This window comes from Eleginops maclovinus, chromosome 13 (genome assembly GCF_036324505.1).
Source record: "Eleginops maclovinus isolate JMC-PN-2008 ecotype Puerto Natales chromosome 13, JC_Emac_rtc_rv5, whole genome shotgun sequence".
Classification (NCBI taxonomy): domain Eukaryota; kingdom Metazoa; phylum Chordata; class Actinopteri; order Perciformes; family Eleginopidae; genus Eleginops; species Eleginops maclovinus.
In genome coordinates, this window is record NC_086361.1 from 17,831,266 (window position 1) to 17,858,889 (window position 27,624).

A 27,624-nucleotide genomic window follows, 5' to 3' on the forward strand; every position below is an offset into this window, starting at 1 on the left:
AATTTATGCATTCTCCCTGCAAATGCTTGGCACGTTTTAAATGTAAGGTCTATCTGGTACTTGTAATACATCTTGTAGCAATGAATAGCTGGGCTGTAGTAGCGAAACGTGAACCGATGTCATTTACTGTTGTGCTTTGGTGATTAAGCACAGGAGAGTGCTATCATGTAACGATTATACAGAAATGGCAGCAGGTTTTAGGCAACAACACAATGCCCCTTTATGTATTACACTTATCCAGTGTTATGTCTCGCATGGAGATTATTAATTGGCTATGGAGCTACAACGTATGTAAAGAGAGAAGTTTGTGTAGGAGGCTTTAGGATTAAATTCTCCGGGGTGTTTATTGCCAATATCTACAGGATGAGATGTAGATGATTTGATTTGTGTATTTGCATAGCAGAAGGATAAAAGGCAGGGTGACTGCTTAGAACGTAGCTTTAGGACGGAGAGGAGAGTAGAGGGAGGGAGAACATGAGCAAGAGACGCCTCCGAATTCCCCACTTTTGGTCTCTTTTGATTCCCTCTTCATCCTACCCCACCCCTCTCTGCGCGGCTGCCACCCCACCCCATCCTGCTCACTCCCCTCCTTCCTCAGAGCAACCAGCCACAGACACTTGCTTTTTGTATGAAGGGGTTTAACCAAATGAACAATCCTGTCTGTCTTTCCCAAAATAAGCCAGTGGGAGAGGGTAAGTCAGGGAGATTGGAGCAGCGAGGTGCACAGCCCCTGGTTATAAGTCTTGGGAGTGCTGCTTGGACCCACAGCCTTTAGCTCCATATACACTGCCCTGCTGCCTGCCTGACTGCCTGACTGACTTGACTGACTGACTGAGTCTCACTCCACTGTTACTCACTCTCTCTCCCTCTCCTGTCCTGCTCCCTCGCTCCTTCCCTCCTACTTTCCACCCTGGAGAGCGAGAGCGCACAGATTGGGAAGGTGCTCCTCAGACCTGCGTCTGGACAGCTTGAAGACGGCACAGAGAGGACTTTTTGCTCTCTTCTCACTTTCCTCCTCGAGCTTAATTTCAACATCTATGCCTGAAACCACATGGATGGACTTTTTTGTTTTTTGCCTGAGGCAGAAAATTAAAAGTTAAACAGACAATTTGCTCCACCTGCTGTTGAAAATAACCTCCTTTTTTAAACTTTTTGGTTGTTTTCCCCCCTGCCCTTCTGAGCAGAACTGGACCTTTCAGGGAACAAACTCTTTTGGTTGCATGTTTATTGATTATCTGATGCCATCGCATCCTATGGGAGACACGCGTGGCTGAAGCAAGGAGGGAGGTAGAAGAGAGACCCACCTGAAGCTTACACCTACCGCTGCCCTAACCCAGTGCTCCCCCCTGCACCTCAACGCTGTGAGGAGAGAAAGGTAAGCTGTACCTGCCCTCACTTTTCTCTGGGGCTCTGAAAGCATCCTTGTGTCCTGCCGTGTTTTCTCTTATCACATGTGGCAGCAGTAGCAGAAGCCAGAAGGAGAAAACAGGTTGCAATATCTTAGTCATGGGACTTGCTTAATTCTCCTCAATCCTAAGCTAGAGCACAGAGTGAACTTTAAACAGAACCGGTGCAGTTTGCTCACCAAGCTCCAGAAAAACAAACACCTATATATTGATACAATATTACAGTTGTTACTGTCCCCTAACTTTTTCTGTAGATTCCGGTAGGGTGAAGACATTGTTTATCATTACTCGCATACATCTACGACTTTCGCTAGTGATGTTGGGGTGGGCGTGGTGTGTATTCGGGCTGTTCACAGGGGTGGGGCAGTGTGGTAGTGGGATATGAACGCTGGGTTTGGCTAAATATCAGATATTCTGATTACTGTCTTTAAAGGAGGGTTATGTTGGACTGCAGCTTGTTTAATATGATTTCTGATTGATTTATTAATATGAGAGTTTATCACAATTCATATTGTGAGTGGAATGTATGAGGTAAAGGAATACTGCAATTGGACACATGGTCCTATCATTTTTCCTCTTCGTCCCTCCTCATCCCCCTGTTGCTTCACTCTGTCCATCCACTGTGACGCCTCTGGCAAGCGACGCTGCATTCCATTGTAACGACATCCCTCCATTGCAAACAGAAAAGAGGACACATAGCAGCGAGTCCCCAGGTATCCTCAGAATGACAGTCTAACAGAGAGGCAGAGAGATAGGAAGAGATGAGCAGAAATGGAAAGGGAAAAGACCAGATCAGTAAAGCTTCAAGAATGTGTGCTAAAATAAATAGAAACGCTCTCTTCGCTGAGGAGATACATTTTTCAATCACATGTGTTTCAGTGCACCAGCAGCATGCTTTCTTTAGAAGGAAGGAGGGAGACACAGAGAGAGAGAGAGGTGTAGAGAGGGTGGGGGGGGGGAGTCTGGAAAAGACAGTGTGCTGGAGTTCTGAAATCCAAAAACATTTGGCAGAACGCGTTTATTTCTCTGGCTTACGGCGAGAAAAAGTCTACTGAATATGTACCTGTGTGCGTCGGTGGAGCCACACATGCGTGCTCCTAGGTGACCAAATCTATGTGAGTATCAGATGGTGTTACGCAATCCTTTAAGGGGAGAGGGTGAATGGATACACACTAAAGCGTGAACTCTCCCCCCCTGGCAGTGAGGTACAACAGGAGTTCTCAGGTCTGCAAAGCTGGTGTGCAGCAGCAGTGTCTGCTTTAGTGTTCAAAGTAGTATTTGCTCATAAAGTTCAGGGCCTCTCTTAGATTTAGTGGTTTCCAGTCTGCTTCCAACACTCTCTTCATTTCCAATAAAGTACCTATAGGTCAGGAGATTTATGCCCCCTCTCTGCATCGCTAGCTTTTTCTTGGCACCAATTTCCATGGCTGGCACATGCATGATGGTAACATTGCTCGGTAACCATGACACCCATGCCAATGACTGGGACTCTCCAGTGGTCACTTACTTAGTCACTGGTGGCTAGGAGAAAGTTGAGTGTGTTTGTGTGTGCGGTACATTATTTAACCGCAACTGACCGCCTCCATCCAGCCGCCCATCGAGGCCTTTGATACAAAGTGGCGAAAGCGTGACCGAGCATGCACAAACAACAGTCACGCTGAGTGCATCGCAGCGCACACAGCCCACTTTCTGCCCCGTGCAATACAAACACCTACATGGTTTTAACACTCCTTGTGCACACACATTTCGAACAGATGAACAAGCTCACACTGCCAAACCACTGCTGAGACTTTCGCACCCCAATGCAGTTACTTTATAGGCCAGAACGTGTTGAACTTGGGACTTTTAAGACTCCAAACTCAACATTCGCTTTTTTCTGAGGATCATTCTTGTTCTGATGTCAGGGTGAAGAACAAGGTGTTCTCTGTAGATCTTTAGGCTGATACTCAAAACTGTCTTTGCTTAAAAATCAAAGAGACACAGGTAGAGCGGATGCATACTCCGACTGTGAATGTAAGAATAAAGCAGAAGAGACATTTATAATGTCTTTTAGTTCAAAAGGGTTTAATTGAAGTTATAGGAGCTGTCTCTACTTTGATGCCTTTCCTGTTTCTCACCCCTCTTTGGCTTGTAAACACATAGTGCTTACTGTGTGGCCACAAGGGGGCAGAATACCAGGCAGTTAAATGTTTCATACAAACACAAGAACATCGCATCATAGTGAAGAGAAAACCGCTTACAGCATTTGTGTTTATTTAATAACTAAAAAGAGTTCTACAAATCCAACTATCTTTATCTTTCAAATCTCATTTTTTCATTTCAAGTTGCCAAACTTGGCCAAAGAACTGTGTTTATATCCTACTTAAAGAATGCTAAATCACAAAATGCTTTTACAACATCCATTTACAAGTGTGTGATAGGTCTACTTCCCTGAATTGTGCTCCCTAATCGTATTTTAGTGCATATTTGTTATGCCTTTGCCTCTGTGTGTGTGTGTGTGTGTGTGTGTGTGTGTGTGTGTGTGTGTGTGTGTGTGTGTGTGTGTGTGTGTGTGTGTGTATATTACAGTGCACATTTGCTTCTATTACTCAGTCTCATGCCTGTGTGAGCAGGAAATGAAGGAGAATGCCACTCATTCTCAAGGAAAAGTAAACGCACACTTATTCCTTTGCTTCCATGGAACCCAAACACCTTCAGCATGCACAAACACACACACACACACACACACACACACACACACACACACACACACACACACACACACACACACACACACACACACACACACACACACACACACACACACACACATAGAAATTCCCACTTTTGTTTCATAGGTACTTTAGCTACAGCAGGAAAGTGTGTGAAAACAGGCCACTCCTTTAATGGCTTCACTAACAAAGAGTGTGTTTTCTTTTAAGCCGGAAGACCATGTCTGCAATTACAGCCACAAACACACATGCAATGTACGTGCACACACTTTTCAGCACGAATTATAAGGCATACTAAATGACTGGTGCGGTTGATATACTGAGTGAGGAATTGCAGTGAAGGGCGGTGGAAACAGAATACAGGCCCTGGTCTTAATCAGAGCCTGGACCATAACATTCAAGATTAATAGGCTGGATTTGTTTTTCAGCTAAGAGGGGGAGAAGAAAAAGACAGAGACAGTAAAGACAGAAACATATTTTTGCGTGCAGTATGATGATTTGCATCTTGTCTTCCTCTACTTCCTTTTGCATCCCATGTTTATGCTGTCTGAGCTTCTTTGCACATCATCATTCGCCATCTTGGCCTCCACAGGCAGCTGATATATGTGGATGTCAGTCGGCTGAATGGCAGACAGTGAATCTACACAAACATGCGGCCCTCCTGAGTTGGTGGCGCAGCATGTTGTTAATCAGACCCTTGAATGGAAGGACATTGTTTTGGCTCTGTTTGAGCCTTGAGAAAACATTTTACCGGGGGTAGTAGGGAAACAGTAGAACACTTTCTATTGTTCTGTTTTCAAAGTCTGGCAACTTAATGCACTTATTTCTCTATCGCTGTCACTATCTAATTCATTAGTCTCTCTCCCTTTATCAGGGTTCATCTGTCTCCCAATTGCTCTCTCGTTCTCTCCTAACTGTGTCTGGAGCAGAGGGAGTTTTTCCACTGGGCTGGCAGCAACAGGAGGACAGAGAGAGAGAGAGAGAGAGAGAGAGAGAGAGAGAGCGAGAGAGACAGGGAGAGCATGCAGTGGGGAGGCTTGGCAGACGCCCCTTGTTGTTTTTCCTCCGCCTCCCATTGACTCTGTCAGCAGTTGCTCAGTGTTAGCTGGGCCTTCGAGCTCAGAGGGGCTTGACAATATGACCTCTTCAGCTATCAGAGCAACTTATCACAGGCACGCTTATAGGAAACAGAGACACTTCCATCATTGCATTGCCACATTTTCCCCCTTTAAACATGCCATTTGTTCTTGACCCTGTTCCAATTGTCCTGAACTGTTCCCTTTTTCCCTTCCTTTACAACCTTTTTTACTGTTATAGGCTACAAATCCTCTCAAATCAAATCTGACTCTTTACTGGGCTCAATTTAAGACCCCTGCTGTAAAAAATACCATGTTCTCCAACATCAGACATTTCTGCCAGTCAGTGAGGCCTGAACAAGGCTTAGCAACCACGGACAAAACACTTATTGCGCAATGTCTTCTGGAGTCAAATCTATATTTTTCCTATGGTGTGCAGGAGCTTGTTTTGAGAGGCAGTTTGTGTTTTCATAGAGAATCCAACAGGAACAAACAAGGATCCAGAAACAGTGCTGTTCCAAGTTATTGAGATGTAACATCTCGATTTGTTCTGCTGAGGCTGAGTTTTCCCCGCTACAATTCCGAATACAACAGTTTCCTTGCATCTCCTGAGGTTGTGTGTGACCTCACTGCTGACCAGTCTTAGATTTGAGGGGAAAAATTGTACCCATAGCGCAGAGCTAAGCCAAATTCAGACTGTTTGATGTTTGCTTGGTTCAGGTAGCGGTACAGTACATGCAAGTAGGTTTATTTGTTTTCCTTTTTTTTGTCCGCTCCCCCTCATTCATTGCCCCTGGGTTCACCGTCTGGCAAGAGTTTTGTTTGGGGCTTCCAAAAGCAGGACGTTTGGGCCAACTCTTTACAGGGGTCAGCTCCTCAGTATAAAAATCACATTATCTTTCTTTTCATCTCGTGACAGACATACTTCCAAAGCCAACTGTTTATTTTTATTATTTCGCTTGAGATGCAGGATGGATATATCTTTCTCTGATGGGTCAATATTGAGTAAGGGATTGGAAACAGCTCTTCTGAGACCGTATGAACCGCCCCAGACTTTGTTATTGTTCAGTCTGAGCTTGATTTAGACGTGTGCGTAGGTGTTCGTAAAAAGAGAAGAGTCTGGGGTTATTGTGGCGTTATGGTTCCCTCGGAGCAGGATAATAAAAAGCATTTTATTTCACCGGGCCAGATTTTTTTTGGAGTAGGAAATGGATGCTTACTAAGTGACATATGTATTGGGCTCTATGCTCAAACACAGTAGAGTTTTTCCTCTCGGATATTCAGTAGCAGACAGCAACCTGATATCTACCATCTATCAACAAGTTGTGTTGCACCAATTACGTCATAGCAAAACTTGCAACTGTCATAGCAATAGTCAACATTTTGAAGTACACTTATTGGCTTGCTTGCTGAAATTAAGATGAGAGGATATTTATCATGCTTCCTGCACCTCTTAATCTTACTATAAATAAGAGAATTTCCGACATGTAAGCCCTATTTAGACCACACGTTTTCCTGTTCTTATTAAACAAATGAGTTATAACATGTTGTTAGGTGATGTTCAAAAGTGCTAGAAGCTTTCTTTCAGGTTTTATTGACAGAGCTATGCTAGATGTTTCCCATCCTTCTGCTAAGCATATCAGCCTCTCTTGGTTGCTTCATATTTCCCTAATTGTTGAAAATACCAAAGAAATGTTAATTTATTTTATATTATCCAGGAAATTAAAGCTGTCAATATATAAAGAACTGCAACAGATTCGTTTTGAAATTAATTGCATATTTAAGGCAGCATTAAATATTTGTTTTGGGTTTTTTTTGGCCACCTGGGTGCAGCATAACAAGATGTACTCTTGAATTTGACACAATAACACCTTATAAAGTGGATTCGCAAAGGTGTTGGCAAACAGTTGATATATATACATCCAGTTAACACAATAAGAACTAAAGTATTATTCTACCTTCTTTTTTTGTCAACTTTGAGAAGTCCAATATTCTCTTTCCTTTCAGTTCTGTTTTGCTAAATAACCTTATAACTTCTGACAGATTAGAACATTCTTTAGTTGCTAAATAGTGATGCATTCAATAGATGTGCAACATCTGCTTTAAAAGTTCTCAGAGGGACGATATGTCAAAACCAAAAAACACATTACAAAACAGTTAGGGCATTTTAGCACATATTTATGCAAATGCCACTAAAGATAATGTCAAATGAAAGCACATCACACTGAAACTGCTTCTGATGCCTTTTCATATATCACTGTTCAATCTTTTAATAGCATGTGACTACAGATGCCCACCACATGGCCACAAACCTCTCTGGGCCCTCTTTTTTTTCAGCCTTAAACAAACTGGCACAGGTTAGCACTTACAGCCCAGATAAACACCTCATATTTAGCTTGGCTCAGTGTGTCCCTCAAAGAGATGTATTTGAGGTAGACCACCCTAGGCTTCTGACTTGTTTCTTTTTGTGTCACACTGTATTATGCATCTCAAGAGCAAATTACACCAGTGGTTTTGTACACTGATTTATATTTACCATGCCACTAATCTAATTTAAAGACAACAAATACAATAAAATAAATCTACAGCTACAGTATCCCATGATTGTTCGATGTAGGGTGCTGGTTCTTTCAGACTTTATCTTTTAAATGGCCTGGCTTAGAAACATAATCCTTACTGTGCAGACTTTGAGCCCATTGAGTAACATGTTTCATAATGAAACGCTCAGAGGCATTAGGCAGCCTACAACACAACAAGCCCTTCAAAGCTTTTTATTTTCATAATCTGCAGCAAACGATAAAATGTAAAAGCGACTTTGTGCTCATTCCAGCTCGTTTGAGGTGAACACTGTGAGCGGTGCTATACTGAGTGCAACCCACCTTGTGTGTGTGTGTGTGTGTGTGTGTGTGTGTGTGTGTGTGTGTGTGTGTGTGTGTGTGTGTGTGTGATTGTGTATGTGGTCTTAACTACAGTTCTCTTGTTTCTGTTTATCCCTAGAATAAATGTAATACTTCCGGGAGTTGACAGGTGAAGCAATGCATTTTGGCAGCATCCCTAAGTTCTTAAAGAAGCTGCTAAAGAAGAATTATTTCATGCTCACAGGACAGGAAGGGTTGTTGATTTGCCCAACATTTTAGGAAGCATACAAGTGGAGTTTAGTTTCACGGTGGATATTTAAAATGCTATACAGTGAAGACTAAGATAAACACACAGCATGCCCATTGGATGACAGCCTCACTGTTTGGCTTTCCATCATGCACTTGGTCAGATTTTTTTGAGGGGTAACATAAGTAAGCATGCAAAGGGGCAAGGAATGCTTTCTTAAAAACAAAGTCTATTCCAATACAACAATCAGATCATGCTAATTCTCCTGTATTGGTGCAATGTTGTTACCCTTTATACATGTATAAAAACAAGATTAGACAGATTAGGAAGCTGCTGTTGGCTGTAGAAACACATCTGTAGTTACATAAAGCAAAACAGAAGGGAACTATCTTATTAAGAGGTCAACGACTTAGATGACCTGAGTTGAAATTTGGATACCATACATGATGAATTATGGCATAATCTGACAGAAACAAAACATCCTCTACACTACGTGGTGTTAACCATCGGAGTCTGTCTTTGGACAGTGAAAGCTACGAAGTACAACCACTTTTGGAGGATGTTCTTACAAAATACTTCATTAGGGAGGGCTTTGAATTAATTACTACTCACTTTCATGTGGTTTGCAGATGGCTATGTACTCTCTTTCCCCAATTTTCCTACTCTTTCCTCTATGAGCCGCCAGTAAAAAAGGCCTGCTGTGTTGCCTCATTATTAATTTGAACCAGAGAAGTGGTCATTTCCTAACAGTGGGCCTTGGCCTGCTCTGCAACCCGAAGCGACAACTAACCCAATGTGGCCCGAGCTGGACTGCTCCCAAAGCGGGGCAGAAACCACACAAACCAAAGTCTTCCTGACATGTGGGAAAAGTGTGATAGTGATATGGGAAACATCGGGAAGAGTTATAAAAGAAAGTATGGCTATGGATTTGTTTGCGAGAGAAAGGAAGATTGAAGTGGTACATGATGAAAATGGGGATATGGGAACATTCAAAGGGGTGGTATTTTTGGGGAAAAGGCAAGCAGAGGTGAAAACCTATAAAAGATGTCAAGGTGGAAGAAACAGAAAAGAGAAAATAAGCTTTGTCTGAGTAGCACTCAGTTTGTAGCAACCATGTGGCGTCTTTGATCTGGCTGAGGATTTGAACCAGTGTCAACAGAAACAAGCAGGGGCCGTCTGTTTGCTGGTAGACACAGATCATTCCTACATGAATTACTCTGCTTCATTTTGCCGCAACCTCTTTACTACTCCAATGTTTGTTTACCCCGTCGGGAACACCCAACCCATTTCTCAAGTTGAGCCACAAGCTCAGTAGTATCCCAGAACTCCTGCAATCAGCTGAACTCTTTATGCCGTTAATCTCTAGAGGGAGGCAAAAGTCTGGGTAGTTTTGAAGATTTAAAGATACATTTGAGTCAAACAGTGCTGCCTTTATACTCCGTAGTTTACACAGAAACAGAGTCATTTTTCATTTAGTACTATTATCCATTCATTCTACTCCAGTCGCTGTCTTCCATCATAGGGATGTGTCATGTTCCGTATCCCTTGTTGTCTGGGAGGAAGAGGGAGGGATAACATGGAGGAAGAGGAGGAAGACCTGGATGCAGACATGTCAGCCATGTACAGAGGATGTGTCCTGAGAGACAGTGAAGAGACAGTTTGAGGCTTGATCAGAGTTACCCTGGGAAAATTGCCCATCTGCAAAAATGCTTTAGAAGCTTCGAAAAATCTTGTTTTTCTTTAAGCAAGCAATGTTTTAGCTTGATTCAGATGACTATCCCAAATGAAAATGGTCCCCTAAGCTAGGCTCATAGGTAATGTAGGCCCCAACATCTTTTGACCTTGAGCCATACAGGACCAAGTCTCCATGGAACTCTATGGATGTACAGTACAATCTGAAATCCAAGGACAACCTCTTTAATCATAGTATATATTTTTGGAATATGAAAATGTGTTACTAAAAATAAGCATAGAAGGACCAATGTTACCGCATATGATGGGCATTATGTTTTTTTTTATCATATCTTGCAAGAGGGCTTGCAGATGGGCAGTAATTCAAATTCAAAGTTTGAGCTGCGTCTGTATGGAAATGGTTAAAATATAAGACAGATAAGTAGACCAATAGATCTGTGCTTAATCCCTCTCCAGGAGTAGATCAGCTAGGACATCTTGTCTTAAGGGATGCTTGGGAAGACCAGCTCAGACAAGCCAGGCCTAAAGCAGCAGGGAAACGCTCAAGCAGCAATCCATTCTCCTGCAGAGACTATGACTAATGCACACCCCATCAACACTTGTGGGGAATGTGCAGAGAAGACCCCCTCCAAGTCAGCACAGTATGCACTAACAGTGGCCTAATGCATTGAGGGCCTTTCTTGTGATCGAAAAACCAGGACCGCTGACATTTCTGTTTTGTGTCTGTTTTTGTTCCCATCTTTTATTCTGCTGATAATAAGTATCTTGCCGTTTCCTCTGGAGTTTTGCTTGTTGAAAGGTATCTCCCAGCATGCTCAACGTGATGATAGTCAGATAGAATTGAGGCAAAGCTCTGCCTAAAGATGGTTAAATGTTTCTGTTGCACAAATCTGTACTACTTTGCCAATGGATCCTGATTTTTTGTCTTTTCTTGTTTGTTTGTAGTATCATAGTGACTATGTTGGGGGAAAAAACTGCCCAGTAACCCTTGGAATTACTTACAATTCAACACCTCACCATTTGCCAACATTGTGTGCCGTTGTAGAGGGGTCGAGATTATGTGGTTTCACTGAATCGTCTGATATCGACATTCTTGTTTGGTGATAGGTTTGGAAAGAAGATCGGATTAAGAGTTCAAGAATCAGATATGAGACTGCCATTATTTTTACACACAAACACCAAGATACACATTCTGTATACAATGGTTGTCAAAGAACTACGGTGTGCAGGGAAACTGCAGGGACAAAGTCCACAAAACAAAAGCTGAGCTGTGGGGTTTCTCACTGCTGCTTTCCTCCTTGATCAGTTATACAAAACCAAATAAACGTTGAGGAATGCACCGTATGGAGTCGGAATTAATAAATCTGCAAATCTCCTCCATGTGACACTCCTCCCGCTTAGTTGCTAACCATTTGACTGCTCTCAATACCATTATTCAGAGAGGAGAGGAAAAAGAAAAGCATTAGTTGATATGCTGCCAGAGTCCAGAATTGTCCAAATAGTTCTCAGCACTGCCAGACACAACAGCATATTCACAGTCTCGGTCTGTTGGTGGATTCAGTCTGGTACATTTTGATCACATCTTTTATCGTGTCCTTTAGCAGTTTTGTTATTTTGCTAAGATACTGCCTACAGTTCTTTTCTGTCTATCGCCAAGAGACGAAACTGCAGCACATATTAGCCTTGCTCTCTGTGTAGAGGCTGAAACTGTGTCTCCTCTCTCCAAGAGGTATTCTAAGCTGCAGGGAGGAAGGAGTGTTGTAATGCCTCATCTGTAACCTCAGCTGCACTACATCCTATGTCCTCCCTGCATCTTCTCTCTCTACGTTTCTCCACAGGTCCATCACTCACTCCGTAGAGGGCGTCTGGAATGTGTCTCTGATCACTTTCACTGCATTTTTCTCCAATAACAGGGAAGCTCAGACTGTAAACGTGTCATTGTTGGTGGGAGCATACGCAGAGATGCAGACATGCAGACAAAGTAATAGATGGTGACGTTTGTTGGCCGAGAAAACCAACTGATCTACAGATATTAACATCAAGAATGGCCCATAGTCAAGCTTTTTCTCAAAAGTATCTTAGAACATGAAACATCTTTGTTCTGTTGACTTATGATGCTTTGGGAAACCCACTTTAAAATCCAGATGGAAGGGTTTTGTCTCCATTGTCAGTCTAGACTCCATTTATTTTCACATCTGTACTTGTGCGATAAGCAAATTGTAGCCATTACCTTATGAGTGTAAGAGGCCAATTGTGTTTTTCCCCCACATTGTGGATGAAGAAGGAGGGGAAAAAACGCAGACAAGCAACAATGAGTGTGACCACTGTGGGAGATGTGGTAAACATCAAGAAGTGGGGGTGGAGATGGAGAGCTGGTAGTGGAGCGGTTGGTTTGGAGTGCGGGTGAAAGAAAATTGGCATCGTTGATGGAAAAGGGGTCTGGATTCAAAACGCACTTGTGTATAAACACATGCATGCACACCCAGAAGACGGACATCAGCACCTATCATTCAAATGGCCTTTCAAGGGCCATTTAAGTCAATCAAAAAAAAACTGCAGCCCTTATGATAAGTTGTACGGGGGAGACAGAGGCAACAGAAAATGTTGGCATGTGCAGGATTAACGTAAGGGGTAGTAGAAATAAAATACAAGGAAAGTAAGTCAGACAATGTTTGTATTTTAGTCTGCAATTTTTTTGTTATGTCATTCTCCCGCCCCGCTTTTCTCTGGGGGAGGGTACTGAGTTCTCCAGTCTGGGAAAATTACTTAGTAACAAGCAGGAAGGTGCAAAGGGTTTATATTCCTGCCATTCTTATTAGGAATCAGTTCTGTTCTTCCCTTGGCTGAACTTTACATTTTTCCCACCTGTGCAGTTCTGTAGGCATGAGGGTAGTGTTGCCATACTGCTCACAGTTCCCAAACATTGACCCCATCTTGACAACTTGTCACCAGGAAACATTCAACCACTGCGATGTACATTGCCACATTTTGCTAGTGCGTATACCGACCTCATGTGTCATCCATCACCTTTATGCTACTGCTGTTTGACTCACTTACCCACACCCTTTCCTTTGAGACCCTGAGCTACCCTCAGATAACAACCTGCTCCAAAAACGTGACAGGCCAGGCCGACATGTGACAAGAAAGTTTGGGGGGGGAGTTTATCTGTCTGTCTTACAGCCTTAAATCTCCATCCAACGCCAACAACCCCGTAAGCAGGGTTGCATTCCGATGACTGTTATTTCGGCATTATGTCTATTTGCACTGTTCTCAACTTAAGAGCTGTGAAAAGTCGTCTAAACACAGCTTTCTCATACCACGCGATCCTGGCCAGTGTTAGCATAGCGGAGTGAGTGCAAATATGGAGCACAGCGATTGGAGATGTCGGATAACCGGTGCTCCTCGACTTCATGTCTTGTGTTAGTCTTTTTCTTTTTTCAGTCAACCTCTGAAGCACGCAAGTGTTCATACCTCTACTTAAACAAAAACCGTGTTTATCTTAGATCTAGTGGGATCTAGCCATGTAGATAGCTTGGGTTTTACATAGTTTTAAGATATTAATCTATACAATTTTTGCTGTTATATTACAGTACAGCAATAGAGGTTCTTTTGTGGTTTTCCAAGGGATAATTTACCTAGTAAGTAAGAAATTATCTTAGAAAATCTTGCTCTTTGCACCCTGCAGAAGCAGTTTTGCCCATCACCTAGATTTATCCAGGCACCCCCACCCTCACAAATGTTCTCAGACTCAGACCTCAGATGTTTTTTACAGACCATTCAAAAGCCATTACCTCTGTTTTACAGGAGACGTATGAACTTGTTCTCCTTTTATATTCACCTACCACAAACCTTACTCTCAACACGCACCACCTTCAACTCCAACACATGTAAAGTTTGATGTCTCCTGTCCCCATCTCTTTTTGTTTAGCAAAGAAAAAAAAAGTTGGGGTTTTTCACTTCTACCGCTCTGAACCTAAGTAAACACGCTGGCTTCCAAACCATACAGCGTCGAGCTGCAGATACGCGTCAGACGGGGCCCGGAGTTATGCTTTCTCAGCAGTAGATGAGTGATTTGAAAGGAAGGAGAGGTTTTGTGGGCAATTTACATACGCCGGACTTTGAGTCATTTCAGGGTCGTTTGTGGGCTGCAGGCAGCCATGCCTTTGGCTCCGGACAGACCTTCATATTTCTGTTTGATGGCTTGAATTCACACGTGTTTCTTTAATAATGTTCAAGCTAAATCTCATACTTCAAAAGGGAAAATAGGAGAAAGGTGTTTCTCATTTGCTAGGGTGAGAGAAGAGGGAAGCCAATAGACCAACAGACTTGACATACAATCCATTTCCATTATGTACTGAATGCCCCTAGAGCACTGATTTCAGATTCGGTGAATGATGCTCTCACCCGTCTCCCTCCGCTCTGTGTTGCCCGCTGGCACGGTGTTGCTCAACTGGAAAACAATAGCAGAAGTCCTCCATCTGGTTGCAGTTTGTATCTCGTGCCAATTTGAGTGGGAGTGATACAAAGACCTCCAAGGGGCTTAAAACAACAACAGCTCGCTGTCGAGAACGCCGGTTGCATATTTCAAGCTACTGTAGCAATAAACATACTCACACACATGTTTAGAGAAACCCAAGTGAGTAACTATTAAATTGATATAATTCTGGAATCTGGTGACTGATTACATTCAGGGGAATGCCAGATTGGACAGGCCTTGGAAAGACATTAAAATAATGAACTGTATGATGACATAGAGGGAGAGAAACTATGACATGTATTGGGCCCACAGCAAGTGCAGTGGTGGAATGTCCCGGGGTGTTTTAATGGAGTTTGTCTCTCCACACCTGTGGAACTAATATCCAGCCACTGAAGTCAGATGTCCTATGAAAATATTTGGTGGAATGAGAGAGGGGGAGAAGGGGGCGGGGATCAGTTGGAAGGTTCATACCTAAAGGCAGGCGTGTAGTTTGGCTAACGCCTAGGATTTCCATTAAACTCCAGGTTTGAGGAACAAGATAATTGCTCTAGCAGAGTCTGCAGACTGAACCCCGTCTCCTTCTCTTTCCCTGTTTCTCATAAGCACACTCCATGTGCTGCACAATAAAACTAAGGATATGCATGCTGTTCCTGCATAAATTTGAGTATGGACTATATGCCAATAGCTGTTTAGACGTGATTATATTGTCACAAATATGTCCATAATCCAATGAACATTTGCATATTTTCCATTCAAAGCACTCGATTGAGCAACATCAGTCCTGGGGGTTTGCAGAACCTTTTTATAGCCAATTAAATTACTTTTTAAAATGCATGGCTTACAAGTGAAAAAAACACATATTTTTCTTCCTTTTGTTTTCATCCGACAGCTGTGATGTGCTTTAAAGGTTTTATGAGGTCAGTGAGGATGAGAAGCCAGAATGTGGTATGGACATGTTCCTGGTAGCATTACAGGATTCGCTGAGGGGTTTCCATGCAAATACTCCCCCTGTTGCTCCCTTCTTCTTTCTTTGAAGTCAGTGTTGGTATTTATCTCAAATGATGATGTGTCTTTTGCGACTGAGATGTGAGTTTTAGTGGTTACATGGGACGGGGTCTCTTTCAGGGCAAGATATGCATGCTTTTAATTTACTGTTCTAAATATCCGCCAACTGGGTGAGATGTCCATTTGTTCTTGTTTTAAAGAAGAGTTTCCAATCACATCCCATTTCATTGAAGCCAGTTAGAAAATCTGCCTTTCAAGCCATGCTAGCAACATGGTGACAGGGATGACAATTCTGGTAGGTCAGTTCAGCACTTTGGTTTAGACTGAAAGATCTTAACTGTTGGATGAATTGGAATAACATTTTGTATAGATATCCCAATGCCCAGATGTTGAATCCACCTATCTGGTGTTCATCAGACTTTTCCCTCTAGTTTAGAATCAATTTTGTGTTTTTGACATTGGTCAAAACAGAGAATTATCCCCCCTCAGGATGAATTTATAGACTGTATGGATACATGTAGCCAGTGGTGTTAGAACAACACAATAAAGATCCTATTTTTTTCTTTTCAAAACTTCGGGGCTGGCATTGAGAAAAAACAACATTAAAAAGAGAAGAAAACTAAACATTTGTTTTCTGTGTTAAGAATTAAAACATTGACACAATTCTACAATAATGAACAACCGTAACAGCATGTTGGTGTATATTCTGGGTGTCAGCTTTGGGGAGTGGTGGTATGTTAATTAGCCACCTTATAAAATTCCCCTCCACAATTATGGTAAGGCCACTGAAAACATACCATAAATGGAAATAGGTGGAAATACATTTTTGGTGACAAACAGCCTCAAATCACATGACTAAGAAAGAATCCCCTAAGGCCAAAAATAAAACCTTTATTCAAAACATAAAAGTATAAAGTTTCCAGTTTGCAATACTTCAACCGGAAGCGACCCAACAACATGAAGGATAAGGATTGGTTCATTGTTTTTGCACTCAACTTAAACCCTGAGAAATTATAGCGTCATAATTGCCTTCGTACTCAAACAAAACCAATTAAATATGAAGTGCTCTTAGCGGGAACAGCCTAATGTTAATAACATTCTCTTGTATGCTGTAGAACTTGCATTGATCGAATAAAGGATAGGACAGGAAAACAAACATGAACTTTGAAAGTGACTGACATGGGATTTGACCCTTTGACCTTTCCTACTGCTTCTTGATTGGTAACATTTCCTAGGTCACTCTGGGTCACAGTTGATGCTCAGTTGGGAGTGAGAAGGTGGTGATGGCCTGGTGGATTTTGACAGAGAGGTGCTTAGCTAGTGGGCCGATTGTTCTTGATAAATGTACAATGTAGTGCAGGCTGAAGGCTCATAGAGAACCTAGCAGGCTTTATAAGGCAATAGGGTCACATTCCCCATACACAGATTTTTAGACAGAATTTTCTAGAGTGAGTTGTGACTCGATACCAGAGTATGTGGCGATGTGTTGAGTATGTCAGCTTTGATGAGAGCAAACAAAAGCTCTCCTTCATTTCCCAGCCATCTTCACTTTCCAGAACAGAGCTAATGGTGGGCAGACTGAGGGCGAATAACTTTGTGGATCAAGCCCCATCTAAAGCTGTGGCCAAGTGCCGAGCTGCCCCATACCATGCAACTCTTCCCCTCACCCAGACTTTAATCTTCATCCCACTTTGATATCAAAGACAGAATCACTAATGTGGGAGGAATGGAAGTTAGGAGTGAAAGGGGTAGAAAAAGAGTGTGGGGGTGGGTAATGGGAAAATAATTGGGGAATATGGTTTCCAAAAGCTGTGTTATTTTTTTTATAAAGCTGAGAGATGTATTCAAGTCTGAAGATCAAACGGTCTGGTGCTTTTTATGTTCTCAGACCACAGTGAATGAAGGAGCTGAGGTTTCCCGCAGCGGCCTGCTCTGTGTCACCCGAGGAACTCAAACTACTTTCCCTCTCTTTGCTTCTTTTTCTCTATCGTCTATCCCGCTCTGGCCAACAATCTGCTGCCTCAGTTGCTGGAAATCAGTCCGGGCTTTACTTGGTTCATTGGAAGCCGTTCAAGTCCCTTAATCATTCTGCAGATGATATCTTTTGCTGTGACAGTTAAAATGGCACACTGTTAAACCTGTCTGTCATGTAGGTCTGAACCGAAGAATAAAATAAAGAGACTGCCTCGAGGAAGCATCCAATAAATCACAGAAGAACTGACGCAGTCGTTTTTCTTTAGCTGTGAAACTATCAGGTGTTTAACAGAACATAAAGTCTGCTGTGTGTAAAATTGGACAGATCATTAACAGGGTTGTATCCCAGAGGAAATGACACATTTTCTCGTCCATGATCTCACTCATACTTTTGCATGTAGATTGGAGGCATCTGCCTGGACCAAGCAAGATTGTATAGTCAATCTAATCTGAGTCACTGTTTCCGACCCGCGGCTTTCCGACCGCACTTGGACCTGTGCCCCCTCGCTTCACTTTGTTCTTATTTGCCAATGGACAACTTGTAAACAAACTCGGTGAGAAAGGTCGCTCAACGCCCACTTCTCCCTCCAATCCCTTCTTCATCCCTGTCATTCCTTATTTTGGCGGGTCGGTCATTTAGGTTTGTTTGGAGTAATAACACAGCAGAGACTCCCACCCTTGGAGAGGATTAATTCACTGGAAAGACTGAATATGACTTCATGGAGGTATACCTTTCACTATTGATTAATGTTCCTTGTTAGACGCTTTGTGTGTCACACAAATTTGTGCTAAAACGAATGCACAGTAATTAAAAAGTATGTGCCTTGACAAACCTGCCAAGTTTTTCAGCCACTAGTGGGCCGTGAAAACAAGCTGTGAACATGTGACATTATATTTTGCTTACTAACATTGGCATAAATTTGGAGTAATATTTGCTACACATACAGAATTTAAGTCTATTATTCACTCTCCTTTTAGCTCATTTTTGGTGTCCGCAAACTCACCACCACTTTCTTTCCAACAAAATCCAACATTTTGATTTTTTAGTAAATAACATCCAGGGTTGCATCATTCAATTATTTCAGAAACAAAAAGGGAGAACAATTTTCATGTTTACATGTTTTAACATTTGCTTGGAAAGGAGGGAGTGAAAAAATTGAGGAGTGAAGGGGGGGAGAAGCAATGAACAGCCAATCTAACGAGTCGTACATTCATTTGACTCATCCATCAACCCCAACCTCTTTCCTACGTGGATTTTGTCACTCTAGATTCCGTCACCTAAGTTTCTCCTTTGCTCCCATCATAACTCACTTATGCTTCCACCTTCGACGAGGCTGTAAAGAAGATTGGTGTGAATCCTCTGTGTGGTCATCAATAGGAATGACTCCTTTCACATACAAGTGGTAAAGTGATTTATTACTGATCTTAAAATAGTGACTATAGCAGCTTTAAACGTGTAAAGAACAGTTGCAACACCCAGATTTTTCAAAGATCCAAACTATTTGTTGAAGAACTCGTGCGCCTTAGACAAAATAAACCAGTCTCTATGTCTGTTTTGATTTATTTGCTCTTGGTAAGGCTCTGGTTTAAGGAGCCTGGCCTCTGCTGCCTCTCAGCGTCCCTCCATCCTCACCCACAGCTCCTCTAGGGTCCAAGGATGTGTCTCATTCTCATGTCTGTGGTGTAATTTTTATTCCTCTCTAACTCTCATATTCCTCCCACCAATCCTCCCATCCCCTCCAGCTGCCAAGTAAAGACAAAGAAGCTGCTTCAGCCCTCCTTTGGTCTGGTGATTATCTAAGCGAGGGCCCATCAATCTAAACTAACTCCAGACTCCAAAGAATGTCCCCTTTTTTTTTCCTGCCAGGTTGGAGATAAACACATATCAGATCTTGAGAATCAGCTTTTAATGAACCATTAGATGCACGCAGACTGATGTAGTTCCATGACTCTTATCATAACCTCCCAAACTGCTGCTCCGTCAAGCTAGATATGATCTGATTAAACCACAGAGCGCAGATCCCATCAAATACAGAACCAAGACCTTTAGAGTGTTTCATTATTTCCACGTAATTTCAACCATTTGCCACATAATGCATAATAAGAAGGTTATTATTGCGTCTAGTCTTGCAAAGGTTGAATATGCCGTTTATTGGCCTTTGGCAGCACTGCAGGAATTCCATGAGGCAGGTGAACAAGGAAATGGAGTTCATTCAACACTACACAATTATCTGAATGTTTGTTGTCATTAAAAGCAGTTTTTTTCCCTCCTTTCTGATGAACAGCGCTCAAACTCGACATTCTGGGGAGCAGACCAGACACTTTAACAACCCATTAACCGTACATTTTTCCTGATTCTTTTGGTGTTTACAACGGTAACAGATGTGCAAATAATTAATTTTCCCTGAATTGACTCATGCTTGGGATATACAGTCTCTATAGCATTCAGGCATTTCAGAGGACTTTAAAAGTAATATACAGATTATATAACTTTGCAACATTGTTATGCCGCCAGCTTTCGGTCCCCCTTAAACTGTCCCAGACTGACCATGTCTACTCTCGCCGCCTTTGATCGTCGCCTTTATATCTTGTCTCGTAGCAACTGGAACATTCCATCGTGTGTCTCTGATCACCTCCTGATGACTGCGCTATGGAGATAAGAGACAGGGAAGGAGGAGATCTGGTTTTAATATAAAAAGGAGCCCCAATGAAATCAATCACACACGAGGGAACTAAAACAGGGAGTCACCCGGATCGCGATTAGTGTCAAGAGACAGAGGGGTGTTGACAGGACGGGATGGAAGGTCAGAGAGAGATACAGTGTCAGAGAGGGAGAAAGATACATTTTTAGGGAGGAAATATGCAGTTAACTCCCGTATCTTTGAGGCACACTTCTTCTGTCCTGCTCGAGGTTGACTGATTTATTCCTCTTTTCTTTTCTGTCTCACCTCCTACACTCTACCGTCTAACATCTTCACTTTTCTTCCTTAGCTTAGGTCTGGTTAAATAAACCAGATAATGCACATGTAAAATGAGAAACACATCCAAGACTGTTGCTGCAGTTTTTAATTCACACCATTGTGCAATTGATTTTATTTTCCAAACATTGAGTTCATTATTCGCGGTGATTTTTCTGTTGTTTTGGCCGGCATGCAGCATCTCATTCAGCTACTTTTTTTCCTCCCCTTTCCGTTTGATTATTGAAACAAGACGTTGTGCTCTTGGCAAACCTGCATGCTCCTGTCTCCGTTCCCTTTCTTGAAATTTACCAAAGACTCCTGAAGAGCCTTATGGGATCACGAGAAAATTAGCAAACATCACGTCCAATTTGTCTTTTGTCTAAAATCAGCAAATAGCTCAGCTAATGACTATAAATAATCCAGATATGATTACAGATATTTTAATGATGAAGTTGGCTGTTGCGAGCCTTTTTAAATGTTCTTTTGGAAGTTTGCTGTCATGATATTGGCAAGTTTTACATGTCTGGCTGTTTCTAATTGACTGACCTGGAAAAAAGTTGCACTTCAGCTAAGGAAAAGTGTTTTTTTGTTTCTGTGAGGTATCGTGTTTTTTTTTAGCGTGCAGAGGTTATCAAATGAGCTTCATTTTGATCTCAACTACAAACCTGAAAAGTTTGTGGGCCAGGGGCGTAAAGTTGTGTCAACAAATTGGGGGGACAGAAAAATAAACTCCTGGAAAATCACTCATTACCTTCTTTGTGGTATTTCATGTAAAATGGGTTTCTAAATCAGACATCTAGCAACATAGGCCTCCACATGTCATCCTTCATGTCATCTGACCCCTTATACTGTCTGGTGTGACCTTTGCTGCTCTTTGGTGGTTTTTACAGCATTCTTAAGGCCAGACATGAGCCCCCCATTTACTGCTCAACGTTTCTATCAGTTTTCCTATATGTTTAATATGACACCATAGGGGCTCTTCAGAAGCCAAATACCTTTTTTATGTGTTTCATACTAAAAGTTCAGACTGATTATGACAGCACAGATGTAGCCACTGTAAAATGCTCACCTATCAAGTGCTTGCTCCACTGATTCTGCACTTTTTACCCTACAAGAAACAGTTTGGATGATTGAAAGATGAATGCAATAAACGCAAGGGTTGGCTAGACATCAGTTGTTCCCTGTCCTGTACTTTCTGTTGATGGTGGCTGTTGCAATGAATTTTATTACCTTACCGTTTTTATATTTCTTGGAGATAATTTTTGGGCTTTTTAGCCATATAGTGCAGCTGGAGATAGACAGGAAATGTAAAGAGAGAAGGGTAAACATTCAACCCCTGGGTCGCTGCTTAGGACTCAGTAGGGCGTCCCTTTACCAAATGTCTTTTTTTCTCAAAATCCTACTCGCACCAAGCTTACAACCATATAGAGAGCATTTTATACACACACTCTTACAGCCCTGTTTATACAGCCCAGTGGAGGATTTTGGGAGGTGTGAGGCCAGAACTGGCAGGGTCCTCTTACACAGCCTGTGCTCTTAACCGGCAGCTTATAAAGACCTGTATTCATCCAAATGGGCTTAAGCGAGGACCACAGTCAGAGCGGGATATGCACTGTACGCTGGTGGTCTGCTTTAAATGCGTGTGTGTGTGTGTGTGTGTGTGTGTGTGTGTGTGTGTGTGTGTGTGTGTGTGTGTGTGTGTGTGTGTGTGTGTGTGTGTGTGTGTGTGTGTGTGTTTTAGGTGCATGGTGGGCTCTTTTCAGCTGGATAATGCTGGGGTCAGCTGCTTTTTAAGTGAGTGATCAATCAAACAGGGGCCAATGTACAGGTAATGGTCCTCAACTCGGATTCAAAGCATCCAATGAATTTCCATTTAAAACATAATGTGATGTAGGAGGGTGGACAAGTGATTTCCGAACAGGAAGGGATACAGCATACTTTCTTCTAGCTTTAGAGCAGAGAGAAAATAGATGTAAGAGTGATGGAGGAGGGTGCACTGCCTGTATGACCTGATACCCTCAACTGTGTTGAGTGTAATATAAACTCCCAAGTGCAATAATGAACACTACGCTACCTGCAGCCTCAACGCGCTATTGGAAAGACAGCCAAATGTAATTGGAATGGTGTCCAACCACTCCCAGCATCACCGTATCCCACATCCCTATTGTCTTATGGCCTTGTGTCACTGTCTGAGTCCTCCGGCAAGAGAAATTCACTATCTAGCTCATTTCCTTGCAGTAACTTCTTTTTAAAGCCGACATGGCATTCAGTAAATCCCTTTTATTTTAGACTGTAAAAAGGAAGGCTTCATACTGGACTTAGCAATTGCAGTTACTCAAAGCTAGTGGCTTTCTTTTCTCATTAACTGAGTCATGTTGCTAATGTGTATTTATCTGCATTTGTTCTGGTTGATAAATTAGGCTGTATAGCATTAGAAAGAGGAAAACACAATCTTCTTGTGCAAAATCAAAAGGAGTATTCAGAAGTAATAAGACGTACTCAGTAAAGGGATATGCTGCTACGATGCTACCTTGATCGGTAGCTTATGGTGGTTAATTTTAGCTAATGATAGTAAACTGGATATACCACCTTTTGTGTAGAAAAACATCTGGAGTGTGATTTCCTGTTTGTCAAAAGTGTTTTCCTTTTTAACACTCATATTTAGGAAAAAAGATTCAAACATTAAAAAAATAAATGTTAGCAAACTACTGCTGGTGTGACTAGAACATTTGTTACTAGTTTAGAAATTTAAAAAAAATACAGAATGTCTGGACATCGAGCCTTGTTCACCTACATCCGACTGATGGATTTACACGTTGCTGGTTCCATATTTGATATAGGAATGTGGCTCTGGACCATGGTATATTGGGATTTCTTTCCCTCTGATCTTTTTTCTTCTTCCTTTTTGTTGTCTACCCTGCTGACTGTGCCAGAGAAGCCCATTCAGATGGAGCCCAGTCAGTCTGAAGTCCAGTAGCCTCGAGCACGGAGGCATTTCAGCTCCTTCAGTGGGATTTGACCAAGATTTCCTGCCCCTTATTAAATTATAATCTCCCTTCTACCTCTCTTTCTTTCTCCCCTTCTCTACTTTTCGGACAGAAAAATGGGCCTCACTCTCTGTTTTGCTGCCAACTGATGTGTGTGTTTGTGTGTGCTCGACGTGTGCATGTACGTGTAAAGCTGTTATGGCTGCCAGCGGAAGGAGTGTGTGAGATGATTGGCGGGGCATGCATCTGAAGTGGGTCAACAGGGAGATCAAGAGCTAAAGCTTTTACTTTCTGCTCCCCTTTCATTTTTTTCTCCTCCATCTCCTGGTCTTTCTTTTTGCCTGTCGTAATGACTTCACGTCTACTTCATGGCTCCTCTTCCCCTCTTCTGTTGCTTCAATTTCATTTACGGTCAATAAGGCGCGATTCTCTTTTTCTTCCTCTTCTCTGTCGTCCTTGAAACAAATTTCCATCTCGCTCCATCTGCTACTCTTTCTCCAACAGTGGCAGCCTTTGACAATGTGATCTGTATTAGCTTATTATTTTCATGGAGTGTCAAACTGTCGAATCCTTTGATAAAAGCAGGACTTTTCTGGGCTTTTCCCTCCTGGAAGTTAGCTCCAGCTACGTGCAGCTTGGGATGTTTTCCAGTCTTGGCAAAAAGAATGGAACAATTGATGGTGTGTGATTGTTCCGGGTTTAGTTGCGTTATTTGATCACCCCGCAACATGTCTCACCTTTAGATCACTGAATCGTAATTAGACCCATGCAAACACTCTCCACATGGTCTTGACTGCACGCCACAGCCAGCTTTGCCTTTGGATGAACTGACATGAATATTTTAACACGTGGTCAGGAAATAACAAAGCTTTGTCCCGAAAAATAAGTTCAATGCAAAACCCCTTATGAGGAGAATCATGATTCATTCGCCCAGTAGCTTGTTTTGAGCCACTATCTTTGTCTCACTTTTGTCAGTTTTCTGTGTGTTCTCTGGCATGTGCGTAGGCTGCACATTACAGTGGCCCCATTCTGGCAGAAGTAAAGCCACCCACCCAGTAAAAGGAGGAAGGTAACAGCTACTTGGAGACATGGCAAAGAAGCACAAGACATAACACAGACTGAGCCCAACCCAGTACATTAGAGCTCTAACTGCATCCAATCCCTGATTCCTCTCCATCCTATCCAACTACTGAAAAATTAACCATCGACTCTGCCCCTAAATAGAAATGTCCAATCTTAACTTTCCAGCTGTATATCGGCACATCAGGGACTATGGCTGTTTGGTTATCTCCAAATGCTAACGTGCTTGGGGCTCTCATAAGATCAATAAGAAAAGTGTTCGGAATATTTTTCTTTTTTAACATGTAAAACATTACAAGTATTACAAATCTGTGACAAAGTGCATAGAGATTACGCTATATTAATCTGTAACAGAAGCTACAAAAGTTAGCATGCCAAGCTAACTAGCTTACTAGCTTACTTCCTGTTGCTTAGGCTGTCTCCAGTCACTCCTTCTTTCTCACATTTTCTGTTTTCTGTTCTACTCCCTAGACATTTTCTGTTATGTTAATAAAAAATAACAGAGACTTGAATATGTGTCAGTACCAGTGGATTTACAGTGAAAAGAGAAACGCCTTGCTTGGTCAGGCCTTTGCAGCACACAATAAATGTATTCACAAAAGCAATGAGTGGTGCGGAGAGCAGGAAGCTTTAGAAGGAGAGAATAAAAGAAACAAGAGAGCAAGAGAGAAGAGCCCGGGTTTCCACTCCAGACCTACAAGGCATGGAGAGACAGTCTCCTCCAACACACAATTCCCTTTATGGTTCTACTTTCCAGTCCATTCATCTCCATCTTGGTATTAATTTCTCAATTTTCACATATGAGGAAATGATACCAATGTAATGCAAAACTGTACAGTGGGTAGTTGGAGTGAAATGAGTCTTTTATTATGGACAATTTTTTATTTAATGTCTTATCCATAAACAGAGTGACGATAGCTCATATAAGGGATTGCAAAGGTCTTTTATTTTGAAACTGTACATCAGAATGTCCTGATATTATCTGAGTAGCTAGTTGGGGTGGCCGATGTGTGCTTTTTGCTGAACATTTATTGCTAAAGAAAGGTGGAAGCAGATCGCTTTTTATGAGATTATTGTTTTTACTCTTTCCTCTCAATTACCTAATCAGGCACTCATATTGAGTTTAAGTGCACCGAAGGGTCAGCTGGAAAGGAATAGCCATATCTGTCTACCGACTGTTTTTGAGCTCCCCTGTAGCCTACTGTATATGGCTTCTCAGCAGGTCAGGGGTTAGCCTGGCTGTTTTGCAGGATTTCCATCCATGTCCCTTGGCTATATTCTGATCTGATGCTTCACTGAAAGATGAGGGGATAGAGCATGAATCGATTAAACAGCAGGGGATTCAGACTGGATAATTTATTGTAAATTATGCAATTTCATGCCCTAAAACTGTACCTGCAAGGGGTTCGAGAGCAAATAAGTGTCCCTCGCATAGAAACTGTAAATGTGTTGGGTCCTCCAGGTTAACACTTCTGTGACCAATTAGCCTCACTCTGACTGCTTTACCCCTTCGCCCCTGACTACACACACACTCACGTTTTCATATGCGCGATACATCAGCCCCCATCTTATGATTTGCACGTCTGCTTCTGCACTTAGATAAGTGCCCAGGGGTATTCAACGTGTACCTCTGGGTGAAGTCATCAAGAAATGGAAACCCTCTGTCTGACCTCTTCACTCATTTCCCCTCCCCATGTTTTCTTCACAACCTGGCTCACCCCCCACACTTTACACCACCTTCATTTCCTTTTTTTCTCTCACTCGTTCCCTTAAACCACTCCATCACCATAAACTCACCCTTCGGCGACCGACTCTCAGCCCCTTTTCTCACCTGCTTTTGTCCTCAGGGATGTAATGAAAACACAGCCCCTTCCACGGGTATTATTTCCTGAACTGATGAGACTCTTCGCTTTAACTTACACTTCTTTATGAGTTTTTTTTTTTTCCTGAAGTAAAGTGAGGCCTTTTTCAAATCTGTCTTCATTCCACCCTTAGTGACTGTCATATTCTATTTTGCTTCTTCCCTTTCACATTAAGATTGATACGTTTAAAAACCCAGGGCGCCTAATCTGTCATGCGGTTGTTAGGAGATCATCAGGTAGCAGCAAAGGACAACAAGCATGACAGATGACAGACAAAGACAGGCGTGACAGATTCTGGAAAAATGAGGATGTGATTGTATACGCAAACCCCTGCGCATGAGTAGGCAAGCATTTCATGTGTAAAGAGACAGAGGGTCCTTTTTTGTCAACTCCAGTGCAGATATATATCATCATTATAACTACCTAGAGAGAGAAAGATGGACGAGGTCTGCCTTTGTGTGTGCTGCGATGGATAAAGAATCTTTAATTTGCCATCATTGTCTTTCTATTTTAGTTTAGTTTCTTATAACCCATATTTTTAGATATATAAACTGCATTGCCAAAAGTACGGACACATTACATCCATTTGTGATTGTTAAACATGTTACATTTGCTGCTATTATGGTCATTAATCTGATGGTAGTGCATTCTGTAAGATTTTGGAACATATCCTAAGGGATTTGCTCAATGGTTAGGAAGGTTGGGCACAGATGCTGACAAAGAAAGTCAACTCATCCTGAAGGTGTTGGAAGGGGTTGGGGTCAGGGCTTTATGTAAGGACAGGCACTCTGATTCGATGGACCTTGCTTGGTGCCTATAAGGGAATTGTCAAGTTGCAACAGGCCCTAACTATTGAAACGACCAGGCAAGTGATCATGAAATGATTGGCTGTTTTAGGTAATGTATCAAAGAGAAAAGCATAATATTTCTTTGTCTAAGCTTCTAGTGTCGATTTGCTGCTTTCTTCATCAAATATATGAAAGCAAACTAAATATAATTTGGGTTTTGGCGTGTATCGGACACAATAAGCCTAGAATCCTTTTAGGCTCACAAACTCTTGACTAAATAATTTTTGCAGCCTGAGTATTAGACTTCCCTTTACTGGAACCTAAAGTCTAAGCCCAAACCATTACAAAAAACCCCACTCAAATGATCCTGGTTGTCTGGTGTAAGAGCCCAATTGTGGTTGAGCACAGGATGGAAAATAAAGTGTGTATATTAGTGAGTTAATGTACTGTTTAGTGTGTCTTCTCAAATGTCTATGCGTCAGCATATTGCAGTAAAAATAT

The 27,624-nt window shown here is 42.1% G+C and overlaps 1 protein-coding gene across 1 annotated transcript in view; it reads left to right on the top strand.

Moving 5' to 3' along the window:
- The first annotated feature begins 660 nt into the window (after nt 1–660).
- col8a2 (collagen, type VIII, alpha 2) overlaps nt 661–27,624 on the top strand; it is a 42,157-nt gene continuing 15,193 nt past the window's right edge. Inside the window, exon 1 of the mRNA XM_063899883.1 lies at nt 661–1,375. The gene's annotated coding sequence lies outside the window, so the exon portion shown is untranslated. The remainder of the gene's footprint in view (nt 1,376–27,624) is intronic.